Genomic DNA, 20183 nt, shown 5'->3' on the forward strand with positions numbered 1-20183 from the left:
CTTTCTAGCTGGTACTTTCAAAGAAAACACATAGACTCTTGAGTTGAGTCTCACTGTACTACAGGATGTATCGAAAAGAATAATCCAATTTCAAAAGGTTATATTTTTTAAAGTAATGGACATAGGAGCTTGCAGAAAAATAAAAATACATGGTTGAATATAAAAAAAATGCTCATTGCATTCCCCTCTGGATGTATTCAATTGTATTTATATAGGAAAAAAATCCAAACAACAGTTGCCTCAAGCCATTTATTATTGTGAGGTAAAGACCCTACAATAATACAGAGAGACCCCCAACAATTAGATGGCCCCCTATGAGCAAACACTTTGGTGACAGTGGGAAGGAAAAACTCCCTTTTAACAGGAAGAAACCTCCAGCAGAAGCAGGCTCAGGGAGGGGCAGCCACCTGCTGCGACCGGTCGGGGCTGAGGGGACGGAGACAAGACAAGACAAGACACAAGGACATATGTGTCCATATGATAGTCAGACTTTAGTGAGCATGTCTGGAGTCAGTGCAGCCAGTGCTGTTGCTATGCTGTCTGCCAGAAAACACTTGAAACTCACAAATCCTCTCTTTCTAATGTTACGGGTTTCAATTTTTGAATCTAATAATCTTTTTAATCTAATAAATCGTGGTGTTGCATTAGAGATCCAGCATTTAAATGAATAGTTAAACAAAAATCTTAAAAACTTTTGGACCTGATTGAGGAATTTTACTCAAAACAACTCAGCAAAAAAGTCAGTGAACGAAAACCAGAAGAAATCACTCGCTTTGCCTTAATGAGACTCAAAAACTGTTAGTTGTGTTTTGGGTATTCTACTTTTTTGTACCACAAAAAAATAAAAAATGTTTTGAAATAATTCAGAACAAGTGGGTGATTGTCGCTCCTTTGTGCAGGTGTGCAACACCATGGCACATGCATCACTGCCTCAATATGATCCCTAGTGGCTCCATAATGGTGTGTTTAGCCCTTTAGCCCTTCGCTGCCTATAACAAGCTGCCTATACAAATACATTCAGTATAATGCTGTATAACATATACTAAATGATTTTTGACTGCTTTCTATCTTCCATTCTATCTGTGTTGATCAAATTCAGGAGGAAACATACAGTGAATAGAAAATATTGTATTGGGTGTATTAGTGAATAATGTCCTTTGTGATTATCTGAACTGGTTTATTTTTGTTTATCTTGATGTTTATCTCGATGACATAGTCATCTCTTCCAAGAACCTTCACAGGATCCAGCAAGACATTGTTTCAGAGAGAGGGAACCCTAACTCACATCCTGTATCTGGAGAGAGTTTAGAAAAGAGTGAAGTAGAAAAGCGCTATATAAGAACCAGTACACTAACCATAATATCGTCCATGGTTTTCAACTGAAACCAGCTCTTTTCAGACCCACTAACATTCGTTCTATTGTCAGTCTTGCTTGTTGCCTCTCTGTAAATAAAGGCACTCTAGTTCCTGCACATTGAGTCCGATCTGCACTAGAGGAGCACATATCAATCGAAATATCGATAATATTGATACCATCACTGGTATCAGTATCAGACTGATACTAACACAACTGGATTTAGTCCAGTAAGTATCCCACTGTCCATCCATTCATACATTCTCTTCTGCAATTCCACAATGACAGTCTGTGGCGGGGCTAACACAGAGAGACAGCCAATCATTCACACATTCTCACCTATGGGCAATTTAAAATCAACGAATCAATGTAGCTCCTCTGTATCCTGAACTGTGTTAAATACATATTTTTATCTTGTTTTTAATGAACCATATCGTCACATCAGTTGTATGGCACATGTAAACAACAGCAGCTGACCCAAAGTCCTGTAAAGACAAGCACATTTATATTCCAGGTCTCTAAAAAAAAGCACAGTATCAATATATAAGAAAACAGTGCTAACTAAACTATGATAACTAATTTATGTGGGTAGTTAAAATCACAACGCTGTTGTGTTCGTGTTCATTAAAATGTGTTCAGAGTCTGGCAAATGTACAGCTCATAAGTGATGACATGACACATTGTTCTCCAATACAGATACTCAATTTATAGGTTAAAGTATCGGTACTGATATCGGCCATACTGCTCTTAATTTACTATTTAGGTTCCCAGCATCACACTGCAATAACCTGCACCACTGACTTTGACAGAAGTGTAAAAATTCACTTTATACAGACAAAACAGAGCATAAAAGTCAGCTATAGAACAACTTGTCAAAAATAAAAGACCTAATGTATAAACTCTGATTTTAACAGCCTGGGGTATAAATATAAGAAAGGTTTGGTTTAGAGGATGCTTTTTTCTGTTAAAGCAATAAGTTATAGTGCAGCTGTAGTTTTTAGGATCAGTGTGCACCTTGACTAACTGTCCCATCTGTCCCAGCTGGTTTGACATTATAAGAAATGGTCAAACTTACCATGTTATTAAATAATCCACCTGTTTCTGTGTCTTCATTCTCTCATTCCTTCCTGTTCGTCATCTCTATCTTTTATCTTTCTTTCATATTTACCTCCCTGTCAGTCCTAGATTGTTTGAGTCTCAACTTCATGAGTGCAAATCTGCAGAGATAATCTCTCTCTCTCTCTCTCTTCATTTGCTACCTTTTGCTTCCTTCCAACTAATCCTCCTCTCTGCTCAGATTAAAAAAAAGAGAAAGGGATCAGAAAGACAGATGCAAGGATGGCAATCTTGTAAGAGAAAAACACTGACAGAGCTATTTTGTATGTGTGTGTGTGTGTGTGTGTGTGTGAGAGTGTGTGTGTGTGGTGGGGGGAGGATGGAGGTGGGGGTGTAAACAGAAATAACAGTAATCCCTGTGTGTTCAGTGTCCAGTTTAAGGTCAGCCTAATACAGATGGACGAATGGAAAGGCATCACTTCTTTTTCTTACTGCAGGCAAAATGGGCACAAATCAATGCTGGACTGTCAGAAAAAAGTCTAAACTTTACATTTAGAAACTTCCAGAAGTGCGTTTGTGAAGTGAGCCATGGATGTTGGATGAGAGGTCTCTGTTGTAATTCAGCCCAAAGGTGTTCCATCGGGTTAAGGTCAGGGCTCTGTGGGGTTAAGGTCACATTCTTCCACACTAAAATCGCTCATCCATGTCTTTAGGGACCGCACTTTGTTCACTGATGTGAAGTCATGTTGGAACCGGAAGGGCCCATCTACAAAAGGTTCCCATTAAGCTGGGAGTGTTAAATTGCCCACAGTGTCTAGGCATGCTGAAAAATTAAGAGTTCCTTTCAAATGAACTAAGGGGCCAAGCCCAACTCCCGCAAAACAAGCCCACATCATAATCCCCCATCAGCAAACTTTACACTTGGCACAATGCAGTAAGACAAGTACCATTCTCCTGGCAACTGCCAAACCAAGGCTCATCCAAGCAACACGTATCCACTGCTCCAGAGTCCAGTGGCAGCATCTCCAGCTGCTCTGTCATTATGACCCACTCCACGAAGCTCTCTACGCACTGTTCTAGAGCTAATGTGAAGCTACTGTGCACACGATGCGACTCTGCATCCGCTGACCTCGCTCTGTGATTTTCTGTGGCCTACCACTTTGTGGCTGAGTTGCTGATGTTTCCAATTGGTTCCACTTTGTTATGATGCCATTAACGGCGGACTGGAATATTTAGTAGCCAGGAAGTTTCATGTCTGGACTTGTTGCACAGGTAGCATCCTGGAAGTCTCTGAGCTCCTGACAGCAGCCCAGTCTTTCACAAATATTTGTTATGCAATCTGCATAACCTAGGTGCTTGGTCTTATACGCCTGTGGCCATGGAAGTCAAATCATATGATTGGAAAAAATGATTTGGATGGGTGAGTGAATACTTTTTATAGATATTTTGAAGCTACCAAGAGAAAAGTAAAATTTAACAACAAAAGTTTTTACAAAATTGCTTTTGGTATGGTGCCATCTGTAAAGCTACCTGGACCTGCCACTAATTAGTCCTTTATTTATCAAGATAAAAATGTCATTGAGATTAAAAATCTCATCTCTCTGTGTTCTGTCTCTCTGTCTGCTTTCCCTGTCTTGTTTTTAATTAATACATTTGTAGTCCCGTCAATGTTTTTTGCCCTCTTCATGTTCTCATGTTGCTCTCTCTGTGTTTTGTCCCTTTGTCTCCCCGGTCCGTCATGTCTCCATGTCTGTTTATCCTCAGTCCCAGTGTTGAGCTCAGTCTAAAGTCTGATTCTGAGCTCCAGTGTATATTACTTCCTGTTTTATTTTGATAATCTCCCATCTTGTGTGTATTATGTTCAGTGTTGCTTCCCGGTGTCTCGTCAGTCAGCTTCTGTTTAGCTGTGTCCACACTGCTCTAGTCTCCCTCTGTGTAAATAATCTGTGTCTTCCTGTGTTCTCTGTTGCGTTGTCCCCTCTTGCTTTGCTTCCAGAGTCTTCTGTGAGTTTCATGGGCACCCTGTAGTTTTCCAGTTGTTTGCTCCTAGTTTTCTTCTTTTCTTGATTTTTTTAATTATTTAGTTTCAGTACAGCAATAAAGCTGCCTCTTTTAATCTATTCTTTTCTCTGAATCCTGCAGTTGGGTCCCACACTGCCTGCCTCAGAGTGCTACGTGATAATTAGGGCCGAGAAGCACAAAGGAGCTGAATAGCTCTGACTTTTCAGTGTCTATATTTGTTTAATCCAACCTCATGCTAATTGTTAAGAGTTAGCATAAACAATTATTTAATTTGATTAACTGACTCTTAAATTCACATTTAAAAAAGAAATTTCAAGATGATTCACAACTAAAAAGACACAATAAAGAGAACCAACTGCTCTAAAAATGTGAACTGAGTATGCTAAAGGTCACTGCTTCCCACAAGCGTCTGTTTAGCAATATTATCTGAAATCTGACTGGCCGGTGGATACAGTACCTAATACCAAAACAAATACCCTGAGCAGTTGGAGTGAGGGATGGAAGGTAGCTTGAAGGTGTAGTGTGGGCAGGGAGAGAGGGAAGGTCAGTGTTAACAAAGACTCCATTGTTTCCAAATTCCTTCACTCCTTCATTCCCTTCGTGCATCCGCCAACTTCCACATTTCCTTTCCTGCTATTTTCTCATCCTCGTGTGTTTATCACTGTCTCGTCCCTCTAGCTTTCAGCTAGCCACAGCTCGAAGGGCCGGCTGTCCTGCGCCGTGTAAATGTTTGCTTTTCTGAATGAATTTATAACATGTATGTGTCGGGGTGGCTCTGATGAACATGAAAAGACTGTAGTTGAGGAATGATGAAACAGCCTGTCAAGTTTAACTGACAAAAACATTTCCTGCCCAAACTTAGTCAAAAGCTGCTGAAAATAACATATTACATACATTTAGACTGTATTGTATACTATTAGATTTAACATCACTGAAATAAGCACCAGGTTCATAGAGTTCATTATAGAGAAACAGAGACAGAGACAGACATTACAACATCATTTGGTGAAAGAGCGAAGAACAAATGGGCTAAAACTACAGAATTACCACAAGGTTTATCACAGAGAAGGAGAAGACATAAACAAGGGAGGACAGACAAAGTCACCGGGGTGTCGTTGGAGTCCAAGAGCTGGTGAAGGTGAAATAAATAATATTTTAAAAATTAATTAATTGACAACACTACTACTACTAATAATAACTAAATAAACAATCTGTATATAAGTCATAGTGAATTTCTTATTTGGTAACATTGTTAATATGCATAGAAACCTAAAAATGACAAATATATTTCTGTATATATACAAATACACACTACAGATCAGTGAAAAGGTTGGCTTTATTGTCTTGTCCCTCTGTGTCATCGCAGTAATGCTGCCGTGACGTAAATGTTAGCTTGTCAGTCCACATGTCAGCAGGGTTTTCTCATTCAGTTTGTCCCAGTGAGGACTGTTATTTCACCTCTGAGCCCTCAGCCTTCACTCTGAACCACAGGACTCCCACGCAGGGACTTCAGTACTCTTTAAGTGACACAATACAAAGTCTTTCATAGTACCTTTATTTATAAAAAAAAACTAAGGAAAAAGAACACAGAGCTAGTTAAATAAACACAAAGTGAGATAATTCATGGGTGTCATATACATAAATATTCACAACTGAACCAGTTTGCTACATGACACAGACTTGGTATAGTTTCCTGTTTACATAATAAACGTGTAGACCAGTATGAAGGTGCTGGGGAAGGCTCTCGTTTTGTGTCATTAAAAGTGTAATATACCGATGTCATTAAATGACAGTTCTGTGGCAAGGAAGTGCCCTTTTACTGACAACACTGGGACAAACAGAGAGGAGACACGTGCACCTAATGTCTGACAGTAATCAGACCTAACACTGATGTCACAGCAGCACTGATCACTGTATTTATGCTGCTGTATTTGTCAGCTAGTGTTATGTATTTTCTGTTACTGTAATAGTGTTAAGGGCTAAGTCTGCAAACATGCATGTTAAAAAAATCGAATTAGGGCATACTGCAAACACAAATACTACTAGCCACATTAACTAGTTAATGATGCTAGTTAGCTAGTTAGCTAAAACCATTATACTCCTGTTTTTGCTGCTCAGCCTAAAGAGGAACGAGAGATTTCTAGTGTCTGTGTTTATTTCCTCAATATCACAGTGCTAACGTGCAAAAATAAAGCTATGAAGGACCTTACTGTGGCTCCATTTGTGGCTGTGAATCCAGCATGGTGGACAGAGGACAGTGGGGACTCATTAGCTTTAGTCTGCATGGGAATCTAGAACTGGTTTATGTAGTAAAAGTAAAAGTCGCATTTCTTGGAACTGTTAGTCTGCTTGCCGATCCTGCTTATCGGTTCCACTTGCAATTACCCTACAATGAGCTGATTGTAGCTGGTGTGCGGAGGAGGAGAATAATGGCATAGTCTTCAGCTTGGATATAAACGCTAAGCTAGCAAAGAACCCAGAGCGATATTAAAACTGAGTGAATGCTGCTTTGTGTGCAGGTCAAATGATTGGAATCCAGTGTTGCTGTTTCTGATCCCACATTTACCATGTAAGAGGAAGACAGCTCAACCCTCAATCTAACCCTTTCCTTTTCCCCATAACTAACTCACTCACACACTCACTCAGTCTAAAGCACCTTGAGGCTGGGTGTGCAGTGACTTATACAGAAAGGAGAGGCAGAGACACCCACACACACACTCAGACAGAGACTGCTGTCCTTCAGCGGAAACAGCTTTTCCTCAAGAGCTGCCTTCAAAAAACACTTGACAAGAACAGAAATTGGCAATTCATTTATTTACTTGTTCATTTATTTTTGCCCTTGTTCTCTCCCTGCTCATTTTTTTATTGATCGCAATCACTTGTTCCTTGCACGTGTTCAAATTGCAGAGTGGCTTTTTGTCTTTCTTCCCGCCTCAACTGCAGGAAGAATGGCCTAATCAAGGCAAATTGGTGATAATCTACTTGTGAGATTAAGCAGGAAACAGAAAGAACGACTTCAGCAAAAAATGAACACAAAAACAGATAGCAACGAAAACTTAGGCAGGAAAAAGTGCAACACAAACAGACAACGCAAAACAGTTATACAATTAGAAATGCATGAGACACAGGTGGAGAGGCAGATAAAGGATATGAATGGAACCTACCGACTTGTTGTGTGGTCTAGTGGTTGGTTGGTACCGGTCTGATGGAGAGTCCTGTTGTACCGTCTGTGGTTCCAAGACTAAGGGCAGAAAGACACACATGTATTACATGCTAAACGTTTCCTGTTGTCTGTAATTCGTGGATGGCAGACGAAGTGCCAACAGACACATCAGCCAATCAAAAGCACCAACTGTGAATGCTCCAACACTGCCTCTAACTAATCACATCGTGTGTTACTTGTGAAGCACACACAATATATTTAGTTTGATTAGTAATCACAATCAGATAGTTGTGTTTTTACTTTACTGAACTTTGGCATTACTGTTATTGTGAAGATTGTTGTTGTAAAGTGAAACTATATGAAAAGTGTTGAAATGATTTTAAATGAACCTGCAGAACAAAATTCTTCACATGTTTTTGTTTCACCCAAACAACAACATTTCTCTTTTTTGGTTCTACCTGTGCACCACCATAATGACTTTGAAATAAAACATTCAATATATAATTAAATACAGACTTTAAACTTTGATTCAGTGGGTTTTACAAACATTTAGAAATGTTTAGGAATGATGGCTGAACTAAAATCACTGTAAATACAAGAAACACAAAGCTCTGCCAAGGCAGCTCACTCTAAAAGTATTTACTTTTTAGGGAATAGTATTCTAATTTGGAATAACTTCACTAAACACACTTTAAGAAGGTTGTAGTGCAGTAAACACAAGGCCAGATGTTTACTCTGATTACTTTGATTTGAGTGGTTAATGGAATAATATAATAGGTACTGACTTGTAAATTGCTGATATGAATAACTTGGGCTTTTTACATGTACAATATTTGACTGCAGTGTATTTTTAGCTAACTAGGTGGCTCATTTGCTTTCTCTTGACATCGCTTTCTGTAGAGACATAACACATTTTGAAGTCAAAGGCAGAAGTGAAATAAACGTGAGAGCAGAGGTCAAATGTGACAGGATATTTGGAAGGTGGAGGTAATGCACGGTCTGTCAAAACGGACTGTTAACATCACCCCACCCCGCACAAAGTCTCCACTATGACAATGTTACTTGAGCTCTTCTATTGAACTTCTTGTTTCTATGTTTTGTGTTTACCAGGACTCCTGTACCTGTTGTTGCTTTTTCAGCCAGCTTCTGTTAAACCAGTGCATTTTTATAAACATTTATTTTTGTTTATTCACCCGAGCTGTGTGTCTGCTGTGCTGCATCAAGATCCTCTTTCTTGACCTATTATGATATTATTGTAGGGTCTACCTTACAATATAAAGCACCTTGAGGCGACTGGTGTTGTCATTTGGGGCTGTATGAATAAAATTGAACTCCCCATAACAGTACGGAACAACCAACCCCCGAAAAAAGCAAGGCTCTTTATGAACTACGTCACCCTCAGCCTAATTTACAGTCAGCGCCTCAGTGGACCTCACTCTGTTCACTTGGCCAGTCTATCTCTATCTAACATAGTCTGTCTCATAATGTTTCCAGAGCAGGTCATTCTGTTCTCGAGTCAGTTTCAGGGTCTCAGTCATGAATTCATGTTTAGAATATGAATTAAGAGATAAAAAAAATGTCATATAAAAACAATGCTACTTCTGCAATCAGATGTTTAATGTATCTGGTTTCATTTTCCTAAGGTCACTAATAAGTGACAGTAGCAACTGTAAATGAATGTGAATATTTCATTTTCCATTAATTTATATTATGTTTGAGTGGGAGCGCACTTGTGACTGTCAAGATTAAATAGAGTCGATGGAGCTTTTGTCCACCTCTAAACTTTGATATTGATGAACTTTGTTCAACCTCGTCTGACAGAGAAAGCGAGAGATGATGATAAATACACACAGCTATTGTTTCAGTTTTTACAACATCATCAAATAAGAATTCATTGGTAAAATGTCTGCATATAGAAAAACAGACGCACACGAGAGAGGTTCAACTATTCAATGTGACATTTAGCTAATCAGATCTGAGGGAGGAAAGTGTGCGGTAAACAAATTCCTCACTCTCCGCCCCACGCCCCCACTCTTCTATAGCTCTCCCTACCCTCTCACTAATCAACACAAGAGCTTTTAGAGTGCAGAGAGGGATTTGTATTTACTCACCAATTCATGTCAACAGCCAAATCTGCTTCATGAAAATGAATAAACAACTATTTACCCCATAAACACTCCACATAGAAAAGCATCTCCTTCATAAAAGTTACAATGAATATTAGCAGTATGTCACCATCAGTTAAGCAAAAGCGATTGCAAAGTAAAATGTGAACACATGTTGAATGAATGACTACAGCTCAGATCTTTTTATATGAAACTGATAAAAGTTTGTTTTGAATGTGAGGATCTATTTTGTAATGCAACCAGCAATGAGACCATCAGTTGACATGTAATTATATTGGGATCACCAAACGTCTTCATAAGGCTAAAAGAACACCTCAGTACCAGTTACCCAACATAAGAATCCACATTAACCAGCAACAAACAACATATCTTCTGCGTGTACTGCCAGCAAATTCATGGCCTGTTGTTTAGGGTCTGAATGTACGATACACTTGTTAAATGCAGTGAAGTATTCACAGCTCTTACAGCACAGTTGAGTGGCAAAGGCTGTCAATGCTTGTGTACGTGTTATATTTTTGTTTTTAATTTTTAATAAATTTGTATTAAGAATTTTGAGGAGAAGAATGAATTATGTATGCTTTGTATACTTTCCAGATCCACTGCACAAACCAGGTTTTTTGGCTGGATAATAAACAAATTTGAGACAGAGTTCCATAAATGTCTTTTAAAATTGTGTCTCCTGTTGATTTGTCTTTAAATATGCTGCTACAAAGTAACTAGAATTTCATTTGGTATGTTATCACTTCTCTGTTTTTCATAGTTTCATATATATACATTGTGGAAAAAGCCAGTGAACATACAAGAAGAATTTTCTTCACACGTGCAATTTCACAGTTTGCAGTCAAGTTAGAAGGTGTACGTTGAAGCAAGTTTGACATAGAAATGCTTTCTTTGTGTTAGCAGGCTCAAAAAACCCAACACCAAAGTGGCAGATGAATATTTTAATATATTTACTGCTTGGCGTTGCTATTTATATTAATCTGAGAGCTGCCTACTCGAACTCTGAAACTTTAAACTGCATGCACTTGAAGGTTATTCTGTTTTATACTGTGACTCTCCCCAATTGCCTATTGAAGGAGATCTGGGAATTGCTGTAGTTTGTGGCCAGATCATGAACTGACATTAATTTTGCTGATTAAATAGATTCTTGATGAAAGATAGCATACAAATAGTTACATTTCCATCACTTAAAAGCAAAAATAGACCTGGCAGCAGACTGTATCACAAATATATGGAAATTCCTCCAAAGCACCTGAACCTTTACAGCTGGCCTCTAAAGGTGGGTTAAGCTAGTCAGGCTGCATATTTAATTGTTATTTCTGCTAAGAATCTACATCGCAGTTAGAGGACCCTATTCAATGAAAACCTGGGTGCAACCCAAAAAGAAAACATGGTCTACCCATGGGGACGGTCTCTTGGGCCTTGGCATTTTGCTAGTGGACCAGAGGGTTGTGTCTTTGTGCATTTTCGGCTGGGAAATGGGTCCTGACTGTTGTTTGTCCTTATGTGTGGAAAGACAGTTCAGAATAAGCAGCTGTCTGGAAATCCCTCCATCTGGTGTTTCCATCATACTACTGGGAGACGTCAGTGCACACATGGGCAAGGACAGTGAGACCTGGAGAGGCATGACCGGCAGGAATGGATACCTGATTGATATTCTGTTATTCTGTGAAGTTTGCCCATAACAAACACCAAGTTCACACATAACAATGTTCCTAAGTGCAGAGGAGCCCCTGGGTAGTACGCCAGTGATCGATTTTGTAATTGTATCACCAGATCTGCGGCCGTATGTTCTGGACATTTGGGTGAAGAAAGGAGCTAAGCTTCAACCGATCACCGCCTGGTGGTGAGCTGGATCAGGTGGCAGGGGAGGATGCTGGAGAGGCCATGCTCCAGACATCCATTACTGAGCCTGCTGCAAGGAGCTGCGACTGTAAGAGTGTTGGTGCCTTTGGGGTGGTTGTAGCTCCGGTGATAGAGCAGATAAATTGGAAGGTTGGTAGTTTGATCCTCGTCTGCTCCAGTCTGGATGCCAAATATTCTTAGGCAAGATCGTAAACCCAGGTTTGAATGTTAGACAGAAACCACTTACATAGAAAAAACAGAAAAGCGTGCCTGTGTGAATGGGCAAGTTGCATGAAAGTGCTTTGAGTGCTCAGATAGAGTAGAAGAGCACTATATAAGAACCAGTCCATTTACTTTGGTGGTGGCGATGCCGAAACCAGATATCAATGAGATCCGCCCTGAGTTCTTTAAGGCCCTGGATTTTGAAGGGCTGTCCTGGTTGGCACACTTCTGCAATGTTATGTGGTCTTATTTGTTCTAGGTGAGTGTTGGACTCAGTCAGGGCTGCCCCTTGTCACTGTTCATAATTTTTACAGATAAGATTTCTAGGCAGCCAAGTGCCTGCATTAATGAATTCATACAGTATTAACAGTCATAAAAAGGCAACCGCGCTGGCATGCCGCACTTTTGGGCCGATGGGTCAGTTGAAGGGCTGTTGTGCACCGGCTGTACAACGCTGACAGCAGCCAATTTGTTCATTTTTATTACCAACACGCCCTGTATAGAATAGACTTTAGTGTGAAAGAAGTGACGAAAAGGTGGCACTGAAAAGCTAAAAGAGGAAAGAAAAAGAAACTAAAAACAGATGGCAGCAAAATATGTAAAATTACCCGTGGGAGCTGCTGATGCTGCACCGTAGTACCAGCAATAACTAGTAACAACTCCTCACGGTAGCACCAGGCTGCAGTTTCAATATCTATAATCAAACAAAATTAAATCCATTTATTTATTTATTTGAGTAATCATGGTGGGCCGCATGGACCAAAAATGTCAGGGCCAATTTTTTCTCCCAGTCCAACCCTCGAAACAACCTGTGGGAGAGAGTCATAGATTTTCAGTTTGAGCTTGGCCGAAACTTAAAAAAATTAAATCAGTGCTTTGCACTACACACAGTTCTTGGTGTAAGGGGACACACTCACTGCAGTGCATACTCTGACCTGGTGATTTTGGTTGAATTTTTTGACAACCAGCTGCAGTACTCTGGACAGATCTATTGGTACCAACAGAAGTACGATAAAAGAAGAGAAAAACTCTTTAACAGGATCTCGCAAAACTTTTGCGGGATCTCGCAAAAGTAACTTGGGTACTTCTTTTCTTTCTTTCTTTTTCTCTAGTGTCCCTTGCGGGGCTTCATAGTAAAAGGTATTACATCGATGTCTTTACTAATAATTTATGGATTGCATACATTTAAAATGCAATAGGAAAAGAAAGAGGATGACTTTGAGGATGGCTTTGAACCATTTGTATTTGTATACACATGACACATACATAAGGACACATAAGGGATCACTAAGAGTTTTCACTTAGGTAGCAGTTGTCCTTATCTCCTGGATTGCCTGGAGCTTTCTTTAGGTGCCTTCCCAGCTTTGACAAATGCTGAGCAAACAGCATGTAAGATGACTGATTACAGGAACCATTCAGCCTCAGATGCAGACAAAACAGGATTGTGCTTAAAGGTCTGCAAATGAGCTCTTTAGTCAAGGGCCTCTGAGCAACAAAATACTGCTCAGTGACAAAAATAGTTATGAGTCCTTGAAACGAGACCCAGGAATTGTTTACAGGAAGAGGGTGATGGATTGTATGAAGAAGTTAGAACAAGACAATGATATTGACCGGACCTCATACCACAGGCTATACCCAGGGGAATTAACACCAAGTCTGTATGGCTTACCAAAGACACATAAACAGGGTGCACCTTTAAGACCAGTTGTCTGTATGATCAACTCTGTCACCTATAGCATCTCAAAGTTTTTGGCTTCGATCCTCAACCCATTGGTAGGCAGCTCTGAACACCACATCCACATCCAGGATTTTGTTGAGAAGGTGAGAGATGTCATTATGGAGGCAGATGAAACCATGGTCTCGTACGATGTTACATCTCTCTTCACTTGCATCCCAGTCACGGAAGCGTTGGAGATAGATCGTAAGAGATTACAGGATGACCCCAACCTCAGCAACAGGACCACTGTCAGCATCGACCAAGTGTATTTGCTTTTGGAACTGTGTCTTCATTCCACCTACTTCACATACAAGGGTCAGTTCTACAGGCAGAAACATGGGTGTGCCATGGGCTCCCCAGTTTCACCCATCGTGGCCAACTTGTACATGGAAGAAGTGGAAAAGAGGGCTTTGCTATCCTACCCTGGAACACCACCAAGCCATTGGTTCAGATATGTGGATGACACCTAGGTAAAAATCCAATCTCAGGATGTACCACAATTCACAGATCACATTAACTCGATGGACCGACACATCAAATTCACCAGGGAGGATATGAAAAGTGGCAGGTTAGCCTTCTTAGACTGTGAGTCTGGGAAGGCTCCTAAAGAAAGCTCCAGCTGATCCAGGAGAGAAGGACAACCGCTGCCTAAGCAAAAACCTGTAGTGATCCCGTATGGGTCAGGAGTATTGGAACAACTGAGACACATTTTTTCTAAACACCAGGTCTCTGTGGCTTTTAAACCCCAAAACACGCTGCGCCAAAAATTGGTCCACCCCAAGGATCGGGTCCCCCGACACAAACAGAGTAACATAGTGTACGCTGTTAAGTGCCAGGAGGATTGCCAGGATTTATACATCGGGGAAACCAAACAACCTCTGGTGAAGCGGATGGCACAACACAGAAGAGCTACCTCGTCAGGCCAGGACTCTGCAGTCTATTTACACCTACAGGCCAGTGGACACTCTCAAGGATGAGGATGTACACATCCTGGACAGGAATTAACACTGGTTTGAGCGCGGAGTCAAGGAGGCCATTTACGTGAAAAGGGAAAGACCATCTCTGAATCGAGGAGGGGGCCTAAGGGTACAGCTGTCACCATCTTACAATGCTGTGATTGCAGCCATTCCCCAACTCTCTGTGAATGGTACTCATGGTCTTTGATCAGTGGTTGTTGATCAGTGGTTGTTGATCAGTGGTCATAACAATTTGCATATTAATGATCTAGGAACTGACCTCACAGCCCATTGTACAGTCAGTGGGCTGGATTCAGTTGGGATTACTTTAACTGGATGATCGAGCATGCATCATCATAACCCTCCTTTCACGCTCTGAAAGGGACACTCCAAAAGTGTCAATACCTTTACCTTTACCTTTTTACTTTTACACATAGGTAAGAGAGCCAAGCGTCTCATTAGCATTTTAGCAGATTTTTTTGTCACACATTGGATGACACTTCAGACAGCTCTCCCAGCCCCTCACAGAAGGTCAACGACTTCTAGACCCCAAATATCACAGTTTATGTCCAGATGTGATGGTGTTCGCTCTCTCTGCGGTAGAGTATCACTTCCTGTTCCTGTTCCAACACACAATAGCATTTTTGAGTAGCTTATCTCCTTAGCAATTTAATTAAAAACTTTTAGATAACTTCTGTTTTCATAGTATAATCTTCACGTGCTTCATCCGAAGCACACTCTCTGTGTACTCACTACCTAATTTATAGCCAAAGTATTCACTTACTGTGTCTTTATTGTTTCGCTAGCCTAGCTTAGCAGCATGGCCTCTTCACCTGTCCCTCCTGCACTTTCCTGCTCATTGTGTCAGATGTTTAGTTACTCCTCGGCCTCCTTTAGCAGTAATGATACTTGTAACAAATGTAGCATATTTGCAGCTCTGGAGGCCAGGATTACTGAATTGGAGACTCGGCTTCATACCCTTGCTCCTCGCATACAAGGTCTTAAATAATCAGGCCCCATCTTATCTTAATGACCTTGTAGTACCATATCACCTCATTAGAGCACTACGCTCTCACACTGCAGGCTTACTTGTTGTTCCTAGAGTATTTAAAAGTAGAATGGGAGGCAGAGCCTTCAGTTTTCAGGCCCCTCTTCTGTGGAACCAGCTTCCAGTTTGGATTCAGGAGACAGACACTATCTCTACTTTTAAGATTAGGCTTCAAACTTTCCTTTTTGCTAAAGCATATATTTAGGGCTGGACCAGGTGACCCTGAATCCTCCCTTAGTTATGCTGCAATAGGTGTAGACTGCTGGGGGATTCCCATGATGCATTGAGTTTTTCCTTTCCAGTCACCTTTCTCACTCACTATGTGTTAATAGACCTCTCTGCATTGAATCATACTTGTTATTAATCTCTGTCTCTCTTCCACAGCATGTCTTTATCCTGTCTTCCTTCTCCCCTCCCTGAGCCTGGTTCTGCCGGAGGTTTCTTCCTGTTAAAAGGGAGTTTTTCCTTCCCACTGTGGCCAAAGTGCTTTCTCATAGGGGGTCATATGATAGTTGGGTTTTCTCTGTATGTATTATTGTAGGGTCTACCTTACAATATAAAGCGCCTTGAGGCGACTGTTGTTGTGATTTGGCGCTATATAAATAAAATTGACTTGAATTAAATTGAATCGAATGTGATCTTAAGACAGTACAGTCTTTGGAGGAATAATTGACAGAAAGAATTCACAGAACACTGTTATAAAAAAGTCCTTTTTTGCTTTTCTCATTTTAGTGCTTGTTGTTCAGCTGTCACGCATTTCCTGATTTTAAGACTACTGTTAAAATTCCAATGTTAAAAGTATGGAATCTAGAGTACAGTATATTTTTTTAAAAACACTAATTATTGCCAAGACCATTTTTAAAAAGAATACATTTAAAAAGCCAAAGAACCAAATCAACACTACTTGTGGTAAAATAATTACTAACTGAAGAAAAGGTGATAAAATCTTCAATAAGATTTCTTTTGTTTGCATAATACCCCTCCACTCCTACCTGTAGTTTTGTGCTGCTAATGATTCAGCTAAGAGCTAAACTAACAACTGCACAAGTTGAAAATCACAGTGAGACACAATGAGTAAATGCTATGAATATGATTTGCAGGTAATTCAGCTGAAGGTTTGGGGTACCCTCTAAAAGCTCCAGGGTTGTAATTAAACGAGCTCCACAGATTAACCTGTAGAAAAACTGCATAGCAACTATGTGTAGCAACAGGAATACACCGTAAAAAAATCAAACTTGCAATTGCTGAGCTTACAGTCATTTCTTTCACAATTCAACAATAAAAGCTGAGTTGCCCCATAAACTCAAATACATTGAGGGTTTCAACTAATCCTTTAACGTTTTGGAGCAAAAGTTGGTCTCAGATGAAGTTTATTGCTGGCAAAATGAATGAATTCAAGTTTTACATGAGTTGAAGCTGTTGGCGCCTTTCTGTGCCTGAGCACGCATGCGCATCTCATATTTTTGGATACTACGGGGTCTACTTTGCACTTTTGCAAGGACTGAAAGCCACCTGGCCGTCTGCCTTAATTGCGAACACGAGGCTTTTGATACAGTTGACCACAACATATTACTCAAACGACTGGAGAACTGGGCAGGTCTTTCAGGAACTGTACTAAACTGGTTCAAAACATACTTAGAAAACAGGAAATACTTTGTATCAATAGGTAACTTCACATCTGAGCAGACAAGTATCACATGTGGAGTTCCCCAAGGTTCCATCTTGGGACCCCTTCTGTTTAACATCTACATGCTCCCACTGGCACAGATTATAAAGAACAACAAAATAAACTATCATAGCTACGCAGATGACACACAAATATATATCACAATGTCACCAGGAGACCGAGGCCCTGTACAGGCTCTTGGTAAATGCATTGAGGAAATTAATGACTGGTTGTGCCACAATTTTCTCCAGCTAAACAAAAACAAAACTGAAGTAATAGTCTTTGGTGCCAAAGAAAAACGATTACAGGTCACCAGAGAACTTCAATCTATACACCTAAAAACCACAAACCAGGCGAGAAATTTGGGTGTAGTGATGGATGCAGACCTAAACTTAGAAAAACACATTAAGACAATAACAAAATCGGCTTACTATCACCTCAAGAATATTTCAAGGATAAAAGATCTGATGTCTCAACAGGACCTGGAAAAACTAGTCCATGCATTCATCTTTAGTAGGCTTGATTACTGTAACAGCATCTTTACAGGTCTACCTAAAAAATCAGTCAGACAACTACAGCTCATTCAGAACTCTGCTGCTCGAGTCCTCACTAAGACCAAAAAAGTGGACCACATCAGTCCAGCTCTGAGGTCTTTACACTGGCTGCCTGTCCGTCAGAGGATAGACTTTAAAGCTCTGAATGGTTTAGGACCAAAATACATCAGTGACCTCCTGACCCAGTATGAACCTTCCAGATCCCTCAGGTCATCTGGATCCGGTTTTTTATCAGTTCCCAGAGTCAGAACCAAACACGGAGAAGCTGCATTCAGCTTTTATGCTCCATATATCTGGAACAAACTCCCAGAAAGCCTCAGATCAGCTGAAACACTCAGTTTATTTAAATCCAGGTTGAAGACTCACCTGTTCTCAGCTGCTTTTGAATAAAGCACCAAATCCACACTTTTAAGCTTAAATTTCAAAACTTACATTTTAACTACTGACTTTATCTACTGTTCTGATTTTATCTACTGTTCTGATTTTATCTACTGTTCTGATTTTATCTACTGTTTTGTTTGTTTGTTTGTTTGTTTGTTTGTTTGCTTGTCTTAATCAATTTTAAATCATGCTTTTTATTTGTTTTTGTTTTTAATGTCTCTGTAAAGCACTTTGAATCACCTTGTTGTTGAATTGTGCTATATAAATAAACTTGCCTTGCCTTGCCTTTTTACACCAGGAGCTGGATGCAGCTAAGGTGTTCATCTCAACCTTCTTAAGGCAAGTAATGTTTCTTTTATTGTGTATTTATATGTGTTTACTACATCATTTAAGATTCCCCCTAGACTGTTTTACTCAATCGTGCTGCTTGAATGCCCTCGTGAGCAACTTGAATGTTTTCCATCATAAAATAGTGCTTTAAAGTTTTCGTATAAAAATCGCCATGTCACAAAACAATGAAAATCCGACAAACATCCCTACCAAACAGGCGCGCTCATGTCTGACAAGCCTCCGCGACATCCCCTACGTGTATTTCATGAAGTGCAGGTTGTGGCCGCCATACCACCGAACGAAAAAAACCCGACAAAATAGGCTAGCTCGCTCATGGCTGACGACCATGGGCGGCAAACCCCCGCCGCTTTAAAAAAAAAAAAATTTCGGGGGCGCCCGCTGCCATGTCGTTTAATTTGTTCAAATCATATTTAGCCAATAAAATATGTGGTTTAGTTTCTGTGTGAACGGGGTGGTGGAGTCCTCACGGCCAGCGAGCTCCACCAAACACACAAACTGGAGGGAGAGGAAGATCAGAGAAGCAGCTACAGAGCACAAGCAGCAGAGCAGTAAATATGGGGGTATTTTAAATATGAAGGAAGACTAGAGTCTGCAAGAGTCATATCAAACAGACTTTAACCCTCTGGGGTCGACGGACGCGCCGGCACGTCAAAATCACATGACCAATTTAAGACGACACAGCTACAAGATGCAGCGACTCAGTCTCTATTTCAATTTGGGTCGAAAGTGCGGACTTCAAACTATACACCAGTTTTTGAATTGTGTCGATAGGCCACGTAAAACCAGAGTTATGATAAAAAATACACGCGATGTGTGTGGTTTTTTTTTTTTGTTTGTTTGTTTGTTTTTTCTGAACAAAACAGTAGTGTTTACAGCGGGAAGAACGGCAAAAACGGCGTTTTCTACGGACCGCGCTACGGAAGAGGATTAGGGCCACTGGAAAAAAAAAGTCAGAATTCTGAGAAAAAAGTCAGAATTCTGAGAAAAAAGTCAGAATTCTGACTTTAATCTCAGAATTCTGACTTTTTTCTCAGAAAGTCAGAATTCTGACTTTAATCTCAGAATTCTGAGAAAAAAGTCAGAATTCTGAGAAAAAAGTCAGAATTCTGACTTTAATCTCAGAATTCTGACTTTTTTCTCAGAAAGTCAGAATTCTGACTTTAATCTCAGAATTCTGAGATTAAAGTCAGAATTCTGAGATTAAAGTCAGAAAAAAGTTTTTTTTTCCCAGTGGCCCTAATCCTCTTCCGTACCGCGCTAGCAAACACTCTCCACTTGCCAGTAAAAAACAAAAAACACCCCTTCCCTATTGGTGTTAGAGTTTACCATGTCAGCCAATCAAAAAAAATGATACGGCAACATGTGGCACTTGGTTGTTTAGGGAGAAGGAAGTTTTAGTAGTGACACCCGCAACGGAAAGCGGGCGCGCAAAAGAAAGAGAGAGAGCGAGTTTTCATATGTGAGACATTAGTGACGTTTAGCGTGTTTGGAGGCTATAGTTAGTGTGTTGTGTAGTTATTGTTCTGTATTGTGTGTCAGTTATACTAGTGAATGTCACATTTGCTCCAAAAAAGCCATCAAAGGCAGATTCCAGTGTAAACGCTGTTCCCACATGGAAAACAGGACTGATGCACCTCCTGCTGTCAGACCTGCAGGGTTTGGGCCTGTGCTGTTCTCCTCTGTCTTATACTGAACACAAACTATTTTTTTTGGACAATCACG

The 20183-nt window shown here is 40.3% G+C and overlaps 1 protein-coding gene across 4 annotated transcripts in view; it reads right to left on the reverse strand.

Annotated features, from left to right (window-relative positions):
- The window catches only part of tenm3 (teneurin transmembrane protein 3), a 266186-nt gene extending 263648 nt beyond the window's left edge, over window positions 1-2538 (reverse strand). For all 4 annotated transcript variants that reach the window (XM_063475648.1, XM_063475647.1, XM_063475646.1 and 1 more), the window contains exon 1: window positions 2430-2538. The gene's annotated coding sequence lies outside the window, so the exon portion shown is untranslated. The remainder of the gene's footprint in view (window positions 1-2429) is intronic.
- Window positions 2539-20183: the final 17645 nt, after the last annotated feature.

The sequence above is a fragment of the Pelmatolapia mariae genome, linkage group LG6 (genome assembly GCF_036321145.2).
Source record: "Pelmatolapia mariae isolate MD_Pm_ZW linkage group LG6, Pm_UMD_F_2, whole genome shotgun sequence".
Classification (NCBI taxonomy): domain Eukaryota; kingdom Metazoa; phylum Chordata; class Actinopteri; order Cichliformes; family Cichlidae; genus Pelmatolapia; species Pelmatolapia mariae.